Consider the following 18,089-nt stretch of genomic DNA (forward strand, 5'->3'; position numbering starts at 1 on the left):
CCCTCCCTTCCTTCAAGTTGGGCTCTCACTTTGTCACCCAAGCTGCTGGGGTGCCACAGCATGCTAGTGGCTCATCACAGCCTTGACCCGCTGGGCTCAGGGCATCCCTTCACTTCAGCCTCCTGAATACATAGCCAACATGACTGACTGACTTTTAAAAAATTTTTGCAAAGATGATGTCTTGCTATGTTGCTAGGCTAGTCTCGAAATCCTAGGCTCAAGCAATCCTCCTGCTTCAGAAGCCCAAAGTGTTGGGATTATAGGCATGTTCCACTGAGCCCAACCAAATTCCTATTCTAGTTTATATATGAAAAATTTACAACTTACATAAGGTTTTGTTTGGGTTTTGCATGATTGTTACTTTATCATAATCAGTTCATTCATGTGCTATCTAACATCATGTGAGATTGACACATTATAGAATAGGTGTTGGATGCACTATTAGTTTTAATGTACACATAATCCAGCATTCAATGGTGAGGACCCTGGTCATTGTTGAAGTTGGAGTTTATGAAGTAGACCTTTTTTTTTTTTTAATTTTTAAAAATTTTTCTTATTTTTGAGTTGGAGTCTCACTCAGTCGACCCAGACTGGAGTGCAGTGGCCGCTCCTGGCCACCGCAGCCTCGACCTGCTGGGCTCCGGCGATCCTTCTGCCTCAGCCTTCCATGTAGCTGGAACTACAGACGTGCGCTACGACGCTTGGATAATTTTTTGTTCTATTGTAGAGATGAGGTCTCGCCAAGTTGCCCAGGTGGGTCTCGAACCCATGGGCTCAGGCAATTCACTCACCTCAGCCTCCCAAAGCGCAGGATTACAGGCTGAGCCACCGAGCCCGGCCTGATGAAGTAGATCTGAAGTAACCCAGCACTGTCTATGATGGGATGGGAAAGTCTTCCTTTTGACCCCTCACACTAACCTAAGCCCTCATACTGGTCTGGCCTGTGCTGATAACAAAGTTATATTTAAGTATACATATGTACTTATAAAATATTTAAGTATGTATAAAATAATAGAGTAATACTGACTTCTACTTGCTTTGAAAGTACCTTATCTATCATTTTACTCAGCACTGAGAAGGGAAGAAAACGACCATTTATTACATCTCCCTCACAGACCTCATGACTGGTGTATATGCTGGGAATGTTGAGACATAACATGAAATAGTGCGAATTTTGTAGCGAATTGGAGAAGTTCTTTTGGAGCCAGTGTATGAGCTGTTCTCTTGGATGGTGGCCTTTTATGTTGATATATGACAGATGCACTAGAAATTCCACGTGGGCATGTGGCTTTACGCCTTACATCACAAATAGTTTTAATCTTGGCCAATGATTGGAGCCTATGGAAGTTTTACTCACAGGTGAATTGCAGCTTCTATCAAGGTAGGTGTGTACTTATAGGTATCTTCAGTCCACTGGTGTCCAGGTTGTTTATAGTAGGGCACATACCAGCAGGTCAGAAGGTCAATCAAGTCAGCTTTAGCAAACATGCATGGGCTTAGCAAACAGATGCACGCTTCTTGAATAGGCATGATGAAGCCAGGGATTAAATTTCCTCCTCACAAGAGAACTGGATGCCTCTGTCACTAAAGAGAGGCCACTCTCAATGCAAGTCTGGGTGAGCGAGCCACGGGACTCCAAGGGGAAATAGAAATGAAGAAGCTTTGAATATGTTGAGTGGATAGAAATGAGTTACAAATAACACTCAGGAATAGGATTTCCCATGTTGCAAATTTCTCAACATTGCACTAAGGCAAATGTGTTTTATGTCTGCTCATCCTGAGAAAAAGAGAAAGGTCCAGAAGTTAAGAATGATGATACCCCCATGCCCTGTCCCACACATACACCAAGAAGGTACAGAAGGGTTTGTAACTCACCTAACGAGAGAACAACATGGCTCCCAAGCAAGTCCAAAAATAGTTTAAGAGAATGAAGAAAGCAGAGCAGTGTGGGTTTTTACTCTGGTTAGTGTATGCATCTGGGGTAAGGGTTCCTGCAGGTAGTTTGAAAATCCCCCTGGCACCAAAGGAGGGAGCATGTGGATTTTTTTTTTTTAATTAACTTTCTCAAATGTAGAGTAGAAGAAAAATAGGGAAAGGTGAGGTTTAAAACCTGTCATTGGTCAAATACCAAACACTGAAGGCAGATTGTGTATTTATTTCCCAGAGCTACTGTAATAAATGACCACAAACTGCGTGGCTTACAATGACAGAAATATATCACCTCACAGTTCTGGAGACTGGAAATCTGATATCCAGAAGTCTGCAGGGTTGGTTCTTCCTGGAGGCTCCAAGGGAGAATCTGTTCCATGCCTCTTTTCCAGCTTCTGGTGATAGCTGGAGAGCACTGGCATTCCTTGGTTTCTAGAAACATCACTTCAGTCTCTACCTCTGTGTCAATATGGTGTTCTCCTTGGGCATCTGTCTCTGTATCTCCTTTCCTCTTTTTATAAAGATACCAGTTATATTTTATTAAAGGCTCACCCTACACCAGAATGACCTTATCTTGATTTACATCTTTAAAAAATGTATTTATTTTCTTATTTTTTTTTTTGAGTTGGGTTCTCACTCTGTCACCCAGGTTGGAGTGCAGTGGCATGATCACAGCTCAGTGCAGCCTCAACCTCCTGGGTTCAGGTGATTGTTCTGCCTCAGCCTCCCAAGTAGCTGGGAATACAGGCACGTGCCACCATGATGGGATAATTTGGTTTCTTAATTTTAAATTTCTTTATTTTTCATAGGGATGGTGTCTCACTATGTTGCTTAGGTTCTCTGGAATTCCTGGGCTCAAGGGATTCTCTAGCCTTGGCCTCCTAAAATACTGGGACTACAGGTGTGAGTTACAATGTCTAATTATTTTAATAATTAATTTACATATTAATTGCTTCTGCAATTTCCTCCTATTTCCAAATAAGTTTACCTTCACAGGTACCAGAGGTTAGGACTTCAATATTTTTTTGCGGTGGGAGAACGTAATACAGCCCACAATATACTATTACATATGCCTCTCTTTGATAGACCAATTAATGCTTGGATTAAAGGCAAATATAACAGAAGCAATGACTTCTTCATGGCTAATTATTTTCTCAGTGAAAATTTACATTAATTGGTCATGGACCACTAGCACAGATTGGTGGGTGTCTGGTAGAGCCGAAAGCAATAAATATTTTCATTTACCTTCCTTTTCTCAATGCCATTGAGTTTCTGCTATGATTTTTGCCATCACTAAGTACTGGATAATAAGAACAAATTTTGGTTCATTGACTTTATTAGGGGCTGAAGATTGCTTTGTTTTCTAAATTTTCTGGTTATAGAGACCATGTAGGGATCATCTTTGAACTCTTAAAAAGAGACACTGTAATTAAGGAAATTTACAGTTGGGCTGTAATAGCTCTCTAGGGATGCCTGGATGTCTGACTTTAACTCTTGGCCAAGATAAGCATAATGAAACTTATAATGCTTTATTTAAATTCTGACTCTTAGGGCTAGTTTTTAAACTTCTGATTTTTAACTAGTATGATGGGTTATATAACTTGACCTGATTATGGATCAGAGGTACATTAAAATCTACTCTAGAAACTTCTGTCTTGAGCTCTCTGAAGCCTAGATTCATTGCACACATCTTGGTTCAATACACAAAGCATATCAGTGTGTGAATAAGGACCCTGAGTAGCTGGCACCTGGGTGTCTCTCAAACCCTCAAAGCTTGCCTACCCTCCATTATCTTTCTCTTAATGGATCTATTAGTTTCCTTAAACAAAAGTCCTGCCCTTAGTCCTTTCAGATATTTGAACTTATGAAATCTTTGCAGAGGCTGATGGAAGGTTTGGGACTAAATTGACACAAACTTTGTGGTCAAAAGAAACTCTAGTCATCTCAGCGAGCAACTAGCTGGTCTGTAGCCACTGAAAAAACCTCAAATCTATTCAGTTATTAAGAATGTATATTAAACTAAGTGCAAGCAGAAAAAAAAAATGAAGAGAAATCAATTTAATTGCCCTACAGGCGCAAGAAATTTTTACTTTAGATTTTGATTCTTTTGGATTTTGAAGTATTTTAACTTGCACACTTTTAGAATTTTCATTTAATTTATTCCTGGAAATATTACTAATGAGATACTATCTTCAGGACATGTGACATTTTCTATATAGTTGGAATTTTATTATTGGAATGTCTTTAGACAACTTATTCAACTATCTTATTTGTTGTAATTTAACATCTTTGAGGATCTTCTGACATGTTCTGTTGAAATTCTTAACTGGACATGGTTTAGACAGGAAATGCAACACAAATAATTTTCAACATTGATGGCAGACTTTGTCTTAGTGGGAATTAATATATTGTTTTTACTAATTTTAGATACCTATGGGACAAAGTCAATGCTAACTACTGTTGGACTGTGGAGGTTTTAAAATTTCTGAAAATCTTTTAATAATTCTCTTATAAGAGTTGGAAACTTATGTCTTTTACCTTGAATTGGGGCTCTTTCAGAATTTTTTGTAAAGAATAGAATACAGTGAATGTGAAGTGCCCAAAATCTAGGGCTAGATTAGAAAAGGCCACACAGCTTCCTTCTGGTTCTCTGGGGTTACTTGTTTCAGAGCCCCAAGTTGCTAAATAAGAAGTCATGATGTCGCAAAGTAGGCGCTCTAGTCTACAGCACCAGTTAAGGTCCCATCTGGCCGATCCAACTCCCTTGAATCAATCACCAGACATTTGTGTGAAGATGCCTCCAGATGATTCTTCAGCTCTCCAGTTATCCCCATCTATTTAATTGCTCCAGTCAAGATCCTAGAGATGATGGAACAGACACAAAACACCCACACTGCTTCATTCTGTGATCATTTAAAGTGCTGTACAGGCCATTGCCTTGCTCGACTCTGGTGTGGCCATATGCTCTTTGAGTTATGGCTGTTGCCATGCTTCCTGGCTTTGGCCTCCTTCCCCACCTTGGGAAAGCGAATCTTTTCTCTCTTCTCCTTCTCGATCTAACGTATTTTTAAATAAACAATATTTTAAAAATCTAACTTCCGTGCAATTCTTTGCATCTTTCATGTGGCATCGGATCACACCCTAGATGGTCACACTCATCTTAGAGTGCCGGTCCTCTTCCTGTCTGTCCTTTCTTAAATAAATCTTTTCTTTCTTAGCCAAAAAAAAAAAAAAGTGTTGTCCATCACTACACTTTTAGTAATTAGTTACCCAGAAGTTTGATTGTTTAATCAGAGTATGGTTGCAGAAGTCTGTCCAAGGGAGGGGTAGTTAGCATAGGGGAGACAACCAGTCAAGGCTGAAGCTGGTCATCCTGATTGACACTGGGTTTCCTTCCTTCTCTAGGAATATGGGTACAATCCTGCTTGTCCACAGGGTTAGCCCAGTGAGTTAAGATAAAGAAAAACTGAGCAATCCTGGAGCAGATCTATTCATCTCCACTTCTGGAGTTGGGAGGAGAGACTTTCCTTAAACACTTCTGTCTCTTTACCTTCTCAGCCCTCCCCACAGAGGTGGGAGGGGAGGCAGTAGAAGTGATGTACTTACTGGAAATTTGAGAAGAAATGGGGAGTGCTTGGGTCACCTCACATCCTTCTTCTTTCCTCATTGGTAGCCAGCCTGACCACAGATAACACACGGGCTCTGCCTCAGCCAACCACATCGTACATGGAGGGGGCCCAGTTCATGTAGGGAAAGCTTGTGCTATTGTAGTTTCTTCTGTGACTAGGACTAAGTCTGTAAGTCAACTAGGGAGCTATTCCCTTCTGATCTCCGCACTCCTCCACACACTGTATAATACCTTCTACAACTTAATTTATGAATAATAAAGATGCTTCTCCTTGAATAGCCTCATTTCATTTTTGAAATTAATTTATTTTAAGGGACACATAATAATTGTACATATTTATGAGATACATAATGATGTTTCAATACATGTAATGTATAGTGATCAAATTGGGATAATTAGCATATCTATCACCACAAACATTTATCATTTCTTGTGCTGGGAGCATTCAAAAGTCTCTAGCTATCTTGAAATGTACTATTCATTTTTGTTATTGATGGCCACCCTATTTTGCTATTGAATGCAAGAACAGATTCCTTCCATCTAACTGTACTTTTGTTTTCATTGACCAGTCTCTAGTAATCACTATTCTACTCTCTGTTTCTATGAGGTCATCATTTTTAAGTTACCGCATATGAGTGAGAACATTTGGTATCTATCTTTCTGTTTCTGGCTTAGTTCATTTAACATAATGTCCTCCAGGCTCATCTGTATTGTCCAATAGTCTTATTTTGAACCAAATTTTTATTATGTTCAAACCTCAGGTGGGGATGAAAGGTAGGGTACCATTTACTGGACTTCCATCAAATGGCAAGAAAATTCCTCAGTATTTATATCACACACTCAATCATGTTATTTATCATGTGAATTATCTAACCACAGGCAGAGTAGACCTTAATGTTATTACTAACTTATAGCAAATTAAAAATATATACAATGCATGACATATTGTCCTAATCCTTAGAAATAGTCTCCAGATGTATGCTTGGAAACCAATCTTTCAATATATTACTACCACATTAAGAACTTATTTTAAAAGATGCAACTTTTGCATAATTTCTTAAAGTTACCCTTACTTTATTTCTAAATACAATCCACCACGTAACCAAGTGATAAAACCTTTGTAGATTATTTAAGAAAGCAGTGCAAGCGTTTTCAGCTGGGAATTCTTTGCTATCCAAAAGAAATTTCAAAGAGCTGTTAGAAGATTTATTAACTTTTTCTTAGAAAGAAATCTTAAATACTTTGTTACTCAATGTGATATGCCTTTTTCCTAATCCAAACCATACTGAGATCATAGAAAGGAATGACAAAGTCCCTAGTCATAGAATTCCTGATAAACAGTAAAAGTATGGCTTCAGCGCTAGCAACAGCCCAATATCTTCTTTTATCTCAAGAAAATTATAACCTTTTATCTCTACAGGCAAAAATTTACTTCTGAAATTCTCCCCTTTTCCCCCTTTTTACCTCCAATCTTCCCAAGAGGAGAATAAAATTCTCTTTTTGAATGATTGGTTTTCTATTCATTGCTATAAATATTTGTCCCTAAATTTGTTGCTTTAGCTGTGCAGACTCTATATCACTACTAGGTTATTATATTTTAAAAATCAACAGCTTAGTTGAAATATAAGTGCCAGGAAACGAAATATAATTGCCATACAAAACGGAACATATTTAGTGTGTACAAGCTGATAAGTTTGGCCATATGAATATACATATAAAATCATCACCACAATTAAGGTAATACGTACATCTATATTCTCATACCCTCCCCCCACCTTTAAAAAAGTTTTTAAAGCAAAGTTTATTCGCACGAGGAAGAGAGGTTAAGAAAATAAAATTTATTATTGAGAAGAAGAGGGGGAAAGAGGAAGACTCATGCCAGAAAGACATGCCCCCCTTATGAAAAGAACATGCAACACAAGATCTATATTACCTATTTACTTATTCATTTTTAATTGACATGCAATAATTGTACACATTTATGGAGTACGGAGTGATATTTCAATATATGTATACAATGTGTGATGATCGATTCAGAGTAATTAGTATATTCATCACCTTAAATATTTGTCATTTCTTTGTGTTGGGAACATTCAAAAATTCTCTTTTCTAGTCGTTTGGAGATAAACAATAAATTATTATTAATTATAGTCACCCTACAAGTACTATTGAAAACTGGAAGTCATTTCTCTTATCTAGCTGTAATTTTGTATCCATTAACCATCCTCTTCCTGTCCTTTTCCCCCTCCCTTTCTCAGTCTCTAGTAATTTGTAATTCTACTCTCTATTTCTATGAAATCAACAATTTTAGCTTCTACATATGAGTGAGAGCAAGTAGTATTTGTCTTCCTGTGTCTGACTTATTTCACCTAACAAAATATTCTCCAGGTTCATTTCTTCACAACCAGAGTTTTAAGTGCACAATACAGTATTGTTTTTTTATTATAAAGATGTGAGGGACAAGTCAGGGTTAGGTATACAAACGATGATTATGCAGGTGCCCTTGTTGATGAGGTATGCCCCTCCCTCCCCTAGCAGTTTCCCTCAACTGCCAATCCCACCCCTCCTCCCCTGACAGTTTCCCATTACTGCCAAATGCTTTCTTATAGTATTATAATTGTTCAAGATCCGCTTATGAGTGAGAACATATGGTACTCTGCTCTTTGTTTCTGTGATAGATCACTGAGTATGATCGACTCCAAATCCATCCAAGTTGCTGCAAAGTCCATATATTTGTTAATTATAGGTGCTGTGTTATTCTGAAGATCTCTAGAACTCATTCATCTTGCACAACCAAAACTTTATGCCCATGGAACAATTTCCCCTTTCTTCTCCAACCCTTGACAACTACAGTCCTTACTCTTCTCGTCTATGAAATTGCTATTTCAGATACCTCATGTAAGTGGAATGATGCATTATGAGCATAATGTCTTCCAGGTTCATCCGTATTGTCACATATGGGAAGATTTCCTTCTTTTTTTGAGTCTGAATACAGTAATCCTCCATTGTGTGCATATGCCATGTTTTCTTTATCTGTTCATCTGCCAGTGGACATTAGGTTGTTTCTATATGTTGGATGTTGTGAATAATGCTGCAGTAAATATGGGAATGCAGATTTTTTTTAAGATACTGATTTTAATTATTTTGAATATGTACTCAGTAGTGGAATTATTGGATCATATGATAGTTTTATTTTTAATTTTTTGAGGAACCCCAATACTGTTTTTTATAGTAGATACACCATTTAAACTTCCACCAAAAATTATACAGTTCCAATTTCTTCATAGCCCCATCAAAACCTATCCTTTTTGGCTTTTGATAATAGTCAGTCTAACAGTTGTGGGGTGACATCTCATTGTGGCTTTGATTTGCTTTTCCTTGATGATGAGTGATATTGAGCACCTTTACATATATCTATTTGATAGCCATTTTAATATGCTTTTTTGAAGAAATGTCTGTTTAAGTACATTGCCTGTCTTTAAATTGGGTTATTTGTGGGGCTTTTTTTCACAATTGAGTTGTAGAATTCTCTTATCTGACTACCTGAACTAGTGTTCCAGATATGACTGAGGTTTTTCTAGTTGTGTACATCGGGATGAGACTAGACAATACAATACAGAATCTAGAGCAAAAGCAAACAGGCTGAGTGCTAGACATCCGTTTTACTTACTGGCAGTTTTGTAGGCAGCAGTGGTGGCAGAAATGTCCTAATTTGGCAGCCTCATACAGCTGTTTTCCCCATGGATTGATTTGCAGTTCTTGAATCAGCAGTAGTTGTAGTAGCAAAGTCTTCTTGTATCAGCAGCTTCTGGCCGATATAATGGTAGCGGATTACCCAAATGCTGTGCAGGCGATATGTTCTGGGGTCATTCTTGGAAGCATAACCTAAAGCCTAGTCCTTTAACCCTTCCTATTTTGCAAGCTATTTAATATGTAGCAATAAATCCCTTTTGCAACCTAGTTAGAGCAGATTCTGTTTTCTGTAATGGAACCCTAACCGGTAAATTATTTATGTGGTAAACATGTAACAATGTGCATGGGAATGGTAATTTACAAATTCAGAACCATGGTTTTCACTGGCAATATGGTGGGGAGAAAAAAAAATGGAGGGAGAGTAAGGAATAAGAATGGGGAACATAGATAATTTTGTGGTATTATTCTTTATTTTTCATTTCTCAAATGATTAGTAAGTATTGGAATATTGTAATATCACTACTTATATTTTGTATAAAAAAGTATTTTCTGGGTGGGTACAGTGGCTCATACTTGTAATACCATCCCTTTGGGAGGCTGAGGAGGATTGTTTGAGCCTAGGAGTTAGAGACCAGCCCGGACAACATGGAGAGATTTTGTCTCTACAAAAAAACAAAAAAACAAAAAAACCCACAAAAATACGCAACAGATTTAGTGGTGCACACATGTAGTCCCAGATACTCGGGGAGCTGAAGTGGGTGGATCACCTGTACTTAGGAGTTTGAGGTTGTGGTGAGCCATGATCGTACCACTGCACTCTAGCCTGGGAAACAGAATGAGACCACCCAATTTTTTTTTCTTTAAAATAATCTGACTGAGCATTCTGTGGGGCTTTGTGGGTTGTTTGCCCAGCTGAAGGAGTAGCTGGATCTTCATTTCCTTCTGGTGATCTTTTGTTAAAAACTAGGGTATATCCAGTCAGGGGAATAAGAAGTTGAGAGAGAAGAACCATTTAGCAAGCTTATCACAGATAGTCTCAAATAACTACTTGTACTCATATGCACACACACAACAAACACATACCCCTCACATGACTCACACCACACACACACAAAGATGTATAGTGTTCTGTCTGTATATGGTTTATATTAATATCTGTATTCCAGAGTTCTATAAAAATTAAATGAATTATTTTTCCTTTTTAATTTTAAATGTGGTTCAAATATTTTCGTTTGTTACTAGGCATGAGTTATATGCAAATCGAAGTTAAAGCACAATTCTTATCTCTCTTCCTTAAATTCTTTTGATTATTGGCAATGAGGCAGAGGTGGGAAGATTGTTTGAGCCCAGATGTTCAAGATTACAATGAGCTATAATCATGTCACTGCACTTCAGTCTGTGCAACAGAATGAGACTTTTTTTCTATTTAAATATATATATAAATGTAATATTATATATATACATATATATATGTATGTATATATAAAGTCAAAGGGAGGGTGTTGGAAGCAAAGATGAGCTGTGGACACTGTTATGAACTGAATGTTTGTGAATCCCTAAATTTGTATGTTAAAATCCTAATCCCTAACATAATAGTATCAGAAGGTGGGGCCATTTGTAGGTGATTAAATGATAGGAGTGGAGCTTGTATGAATGGAATTAGTACTCTTATAAGAGAGGCGTAAGAGAGGTCCCTGGTTTCTTCTGCCATGTGAGACTACTTGGAGAAAATGAAAGTCTGTGAAACAGGAATTGAGCACTCACCAGACACTGAATCTGCTGACATTTTGACTTTGGACTTCCCAGCCTCTAGAACTTCAAGAAATAAACGACTTTTGTTTATAAACCACCCAATCTATGGTATTGTTTCATAACAACCTGAATGAACTGCATGAAGTAAGATGAAGTTGCTCAGGTAAACCATTTCTTAGGTTTCTTCTCTATTCTTTTTTCTAGATTTATTAGAAATTTCAAGTAACTTACAGACATAGCAGTTAGAAAACAATACAGAATCTGGAAATGGAGAAAGCCTCAAACTTGCCTTACTTCAAAGAGATAAACAGACTTATGAGAGGGCATACTCCCCAGAAAACTGTTTCAAGTATTATTGTAGTAATTAAGCTCCTGGCTCTGGTTTTCATGAGAATCTACTTTCATCATGATTTACTTTGGCCTGTTGGACTTTGGACCTGGAGACAGAGGTAACTCCTCTCTGACTGATGTAGACAGGGCTTCAGGGTGATCTCTGACAGAACCAGCTCAAACCCTGAAAAGTTATGATTAAGCATAGATCTATCATGGAATCTGTGACAAATGTCATCCTTCAAAAGAAGGTAATTCCCATTTTTCTAAACATGAAAGAGACTTGTCTTCCTCTGAAATATTTTATTATAGGAAATAGAGGAAGGTAATTTTATATTTATAGAAGCTGCAATTTAAAGTAAAAATGTAAAAATTACAGGTCTTTCTATTTTTCATGACATGGCATGAAATATATAAAGCAAAAATGAGCTGGGCTCAGTGGCTCAGCCTGTAATCCCAGTGCTTTGGAAGGCTGAGGTGAGTGGATTGCCTAAGCCTGCGGGTTCGAGACCCACCTGGGCAACTTAGCGAGACCTCATCTCTACAATAAATCAAAAAAATTAGCCAGCGTGGTAGCTCATGCCTGTAGTTCCAACTACTTGGAAGGCTGAGGCAGAAGGATCGCCGGAGCCCAGCAGGTTGAGGCTGCAGTGGCTGGGAGCAGCCACTGTACTCCAGTCTGAGTGACAGAGTGAGACTCCAACTCAAAAAATAAATAAATAAATAAATAAAGCAAAAATGGCTGCAACATTGCCAGAAAGATAATTGAAATGGCAGATGTAACACATCCATATAATTGATCCGTGATATATTTGGCAAAAATAATATTTAAAATTATTGATTAAAAAATTTCATTAGGGTTGGGAACAAGATGGCAATGGCATAGGTGAACTTGTGAGATTCTCCGAACGTGAGTTCCCAAAAAGACTCTTACTTCTCTTCCCCCATCCCCCAGCCCACCACCAGCCATGCTGGTGTGAGGCCCAGGGACCTTCAATCCCACGCAGGGCCAGATATTGCGGCCCCCTGCTACAGCTGTTCCACTATGTGCGTGGGAGTCTTGGGTCCCAGCCCCCTCGTAGCTCCCTCCCTGGCTGCCTCGTCTCCAGCCTGGCACCCGGCACCAAGCCGCTGGTCACTCAGGAAGGCTCTGGGCGCCCGCCCCTCAGAGACACCGGTCCCATTCCTGGCTGAAGTACCCTGTGGGAGGCCCAGGGCCACTCTCACTGCTAACCACCTGCCCTTTTGAGTTTTGGAGCTCTGGAACTCCGGGCCCACCCTGGCTGAGGCACTCAGTGTGAGACCCCAAGCTGGGGGACCCAGACAAGCCAAGAAAAACAGATCTGCATAAACTGCCTCGCCATTCTCCAGGCAGAGACTTCCATTGCCCTGCCCACCTATCAACAAACTTTACCTCAGTTCCTAAGGCAACGGCGTGAAACAGGAGACAAAGTCCCACCCCTACGCTGCAATGAAAAACAAAGGGGAGAGGCTGGAATCGGAGATTAGAGAAGTGACTTTAGTCTGATCGCTTATTATGACTTATGATTTTGTCATTGTAACTGTTGGTTTTGATCACGTGTGTTGTTAGCCTTCTGACTTACGCTGTTTCTTGATTTTATTGGCCTGTCTCTGTGTAACTATCAGTACTCTTTAAGGAATCTTTCTTATGTGTCTTTCTTCACTTCTTCCCGGCCCTGTGTCTCTTTCTCACCTGATAGTTGGTATGTATATCTGTTTTCCCTCTCGTTCTTCTCTCTTTCTAACTCCCTATTGACCCCCCCTTCCTCCATTATTTTCCTCTTTTATACCCCCCTTTTTAAACTAGGGACCAAGACTACATACTGCTGAATGGACAGATTGTAAGGCAGAGGAAATAGGTTCCAGTGTGCTCATACACCTGTTTGTGGATGCTAGAATCAGCATATACATTCTGAACCACAGTTTCCCTCTCAATTAAACCTCAAAGCTGCAAAAAGTACAGATCGCAGCCTATGCTCCAACCTGAAAAATGAACAAAGCCAGAAGACCCTCATAGGGAAGAACAGGATATTGCAGAAGAGAAATAAAAGCAACCCTACCAACCCTCAAAAACAGAATTAAAAAAGGGGATGGAAAGGGGGAGAGAGAGAAAAATCTACAGAAATGAAGAACAAGCAAAAGAAGAGTATGGGTCTCTCCCAGACGCCTGGGAAGGCAGACACTGAGAAAATTGACTTTGGAATGCAAACAATGAAGAGCCCCCAGTATGAAGGATCTCAAACTACAAATGTAGATATCAAGACAATAATGGAAAGATTAAAAAGAATTGAGGAGAGACAAGAAGAAACTAGGAGGGAGCTGATACCTGAGATAAGAGTAATAAAGAATACTGTGAATGAAATGAATAACAAACTGATAAGCATGGAAAGCAGAATTACCCAAGCAGAAGAAAGAATCTCAGAGCTTGAGGACCAAAATATAGAAATAACCCAAACTCTTAAAAACACAGAAAATAAGCTCAAAAAGACAGAACAAAACCTTCAAGAGATGAGAGATTACCTCAAGAGGCCTAACCTAAGAGTAATTGGACTTCCTGAGGCAGAAAGAGAGACAGAGACCACACTGGAATAAACTTTCCTTGAGATCATTCAAGAAAACTTCCCTTACCTAATCAGTGATGCAAAAATTCAAACACAAGAGATTCAGAGAACCCCTGCAAGACAACAAATGAGAAGACCAACTCCTAGACACATAATAATTCGCCTAAACAAAGTAGGCATAAAAGAAAAAATCCTAAAGGCAGCAAGAGAAAAAGGCCAGATCACCTACCATGGAAGACCAATCAGAATAGCATCAGATTTATCTACAGAAACCCTGCAGGCTAGGAGAGCTTGGAGCCCTATCTTCAAAGTCCTAAAAGATAAATAATATCAACCAAGAATAACCTACCCAGCCAAGGTAAGCTTCATCAGTGAGGGAGAATTAAAATCTTTCCCAGATATCCAATCCCTAAGAACTTATGCAGCCACCAAACCATCTCTACATGAAACACTTAAGAAAGTACTAAACACAGAAGAAAAGGAAAAAAGAACAACGTTCTTCATAAGAGTACAGGGAAAAGAATAAAATATACATGAACCAATTCCCAAACCAAAAGAAAGACCAAAAAAAAAAAACCCCAAGTGGAAGAACAACAACTCTATAAGAACTCTATGATAGGGACGAACTCTCACATTTCAATAATTAGCCTGAATGTGAATGGACTAAACGCACCACTGAAAAGACGCAGAATGGCAAAATGGATAAAATATCACCAGGCAACAATATACTGCCTTTAAGAGACCCATCTCACTAGAAAGGACATACACAGATTCAAAGTAAGAGGATGGGAAACAAATTTTCAGATGAATGGAGCACAAAAGAAAGGAGGAGTCACGATCCTAATTTCAGACAAAATACCATTTAAGCTATCAAAAATTTAAAAAGATACTGAGGGCCACTACATAATGATAAAAGGTTCACTCCATCAACAAGAAATATCTATCCTAAACATATATGCACCCAACATAGGTGTGCCACCTTTCACAAAGCAACTTCTAGGAAAACTAAAGAAATATATTGACTCTAAAACCATCACAACTGGGGACATTAATACCCTACTCACAACCCTAAACAGATCATCAGGACAAAAAATCAACAAGGAGATCTGGAACCTTAGTGAGACTCTGGACCAAATGGACTTCATTGATACCTACAGAAAACTCCATCCAAAGACCACAAAATACACATTCTACTCATCACCACATGGAACATATTCTAAGATCAACCACACAATTGGACATAAATCAAGCATAAGCAAATTTAAAAGAACTGAAATTCTACCATGAACTTTCTCGAACCACAGTGGAATAAAAATAAACATTGACACCAACTAGGTCCCCCCAAAACACAAAGACATGAACACTATACAGCATGATACTAAACAACTCCTGGATCAATGATGACATCAAAACAGAGATCAAAAGATACGTGAAAAGAAATGAAAATGAAGCAACATCTAACCAAAATCTCTGGGATGCCTTGAAAGCTGTAGTAAGAAGGGAATTTATATCTCTACAAACACACTGAAGAAAATGGAAGGAACACAAATTAACAGCCTAACAAGCCACCTAAGGAAGCTGGAAAAGCAAGATCACAAAAAACCTAATTCCCACAGAAGAATCCAGATCACCAAAATAAAAGCCCAAATCCAGGATATAGAAGACAAAAAGATAATACAAAAAAGTCAATGAAACAAAAAGCTGGTTCTTCGAAAGGATAAACAAGATCAATGGTGCCCTAGCTAGACTGACCAAGAAAAAACAAGAAAAAACCCAAATAAGCACAATCAGAAACACAAAAGATGAAGTCACATCTGACCCTGAAGAAATACAAAAGATCATTGGAGACTACTACGTACACTTTATGGAAACAAACTTGAAAACCTTAAGGAAATGGAGGACTTTCTGACATCACACAACCTACCTAGGTTGGAACAAGAAGAAATTGAGACCCTAAATAGACCAATAACAATCAAGGAAATCGACTATATAATAAGAAAACTACCTACAAAAAAAAAAGCCCTGGTCCAGATGGCTTTCCAGCAGAATTCTATAAGACATTTAAAGAGAAGTTGATACCAATCCTACTGAAGGTATTCCAGGCGATTGAAAAAGATGGAACCCTCCCCAAATCATTTTACAAAGCCAACATCACAATGATACCCAAGCCAGGTAAAGATCCAACAAAGAAAGAGAACAACAGGCCAATATCTTTGATGAACATAGATGCTAAAATTCTCAACAAGATCCTAACAAACTGGATTCAGCAATACATCTCAAAAATCATTCATCATGACCAAGTGGGCTTAATTCTTGGGATGCAAGGCTGGGTCAACATTCGTAAAACCATAAATGTAATTAAATACATCAACAAATGTCAAAACAAAAACCACACAATTATATCATTAGATGCAGAAGAAGCTTTTGATAGAATCCAGCACCCCTTCTTGATAAAAACACTTAAACATCTAGGCATACGGGGAACATACCTCAAAATAGTAAAAGTCATCTATGAGAAACTCACAGCCAGCATACTCCTAAATGGACAAAAATTGGAACCATTTCCCCTGAAAACTGGAACAAGACAAGGATGCCCACTCTCACCCCTCCTGTTCAACATAGTATTGGAAGTCCTGGCTCAAGCAATCAGAGAAGAAAAGGCAATCAGCGTATCCAAATAGGAAAAGAGGAAGCCAAGTTATCTCTCTTTGCAGATGATATGATTGTGTACCTTGAAAACCCAAGAGAATCTGTCAAAAACCTCCTTACATTGATAAAGGCCTTTGGCAAAGTCTCAGGATACAAAATCAATGTACAAAAGACAATCGCATTTCTCTACACCAATAATAAACAAACAGAAACCCAAATAAAAAGCACAATTCCATTCACAATAGCCACACAAAAAATGAAATACCTTGGCATCTTCCTAAGCAGAGACATGAAAGATCTTTACAATGAAAACTGCAAAACACTGCTCAAAGAAATCAAAGATGACACAAACAATTGGAAAAATACCCCATGCTCATGGATTGGAAGAATCAACATTGTGAAGATGTCCATCTTACCTAAGGCAATCTGCAAATTTAATGCAATATCCATCAAATTACCAGCAACATTCTTCTCAGACCTAGAAAAAACAACACAGGAATTCATATGAAAACACAAACATTCAAGAATAGCCAGAACAATCCTCAGCAAAAAAACAAAGCAGGTGGTATCACATTACCAGACTTCAAACTTTACTATAAAGCTACAATCATCAAAACAGCTTGGTATTGGTATAGGAACAGGCATATAGATCAATGGAATAGAATTGAGATTACAGAAGCAAAACCTCAATTCCTCAACCAACTCATCTTCACAAAGGAAGACATCCAAGTAGCCAACAGACACATAAAGAAATGTTCCACCTCACTTATCATCAGGGAGATGCAAATTAAAACCACACTGAGATACCACCTAACTCCTGTCAGAATGGCAATTATCAACAACTCAAAAAATAACAGCTGCTGGAGAGGGTGTGGTGAAGAGGGAACACTTCTACACTGTTGGTGGGAGTGTAACCTAGTGCTTTCCACACTGTGGAAAGCAGTGTGGTGATTCCTAAAAGCTCAAAATATCAACCTCCCATATGACCCTGCAATCCCCCTACTGGGAATATTTCCTGAAGAACTCAAATCACTCTATAAAAAAGATACCTGCACACGTATGTTTATCGCAGCATTGTTCACAATAGCAAGAACCTGGAAGCAACCATGCTGCCCATCAAAAGAGGACTGGATTTAAAAAATGTGGTACATATGCATGATGGAATACTACGCAGCCATAAAAAAGAACAAAATCATGAATTTTGCAGCAACCTGGATGGACCTAGAGTCTATAATACTGAGTGACCTCTCACAGAAACAAAGATCCGAGTATCACATGTTCTCACTCATATAATGGGCCTTGAACATCCAATGTAATACTATAAGAAAATGACTGACAGTACTTGGAAACTATGGGGGGGAGGATGGGATTAACAGTAGCAAATATCTGTCTAGGGATGGGGAAATACCTCTTATCAACAGGGTGCCTGAATGAAATGTAATTGTATACCTAACCCTTAACTGTACCCCACAACATCATAATAAAAAAATTGATAAAACCAAAAAAAAAATCATTAATGAACATAA

The sequence above is a fragment of the Carlito syrichta genome, unplaced genomic scaffold (assembly GCF_000164805.1).
Source record: "Carlito syrichta isolate Samal-C Ts95f unplaced genomic scaffold, Tarsius_syrichta-2.0.1 Scaffold305237, whole genome shotgun sequence".
Classification (NCBI taxonomy): domain Eukaryota; kingdom Metazoa; phylum Chordata; class Mammalia; order Primates; family Tarsiidae; genus Carlito; species Carlito syrichta.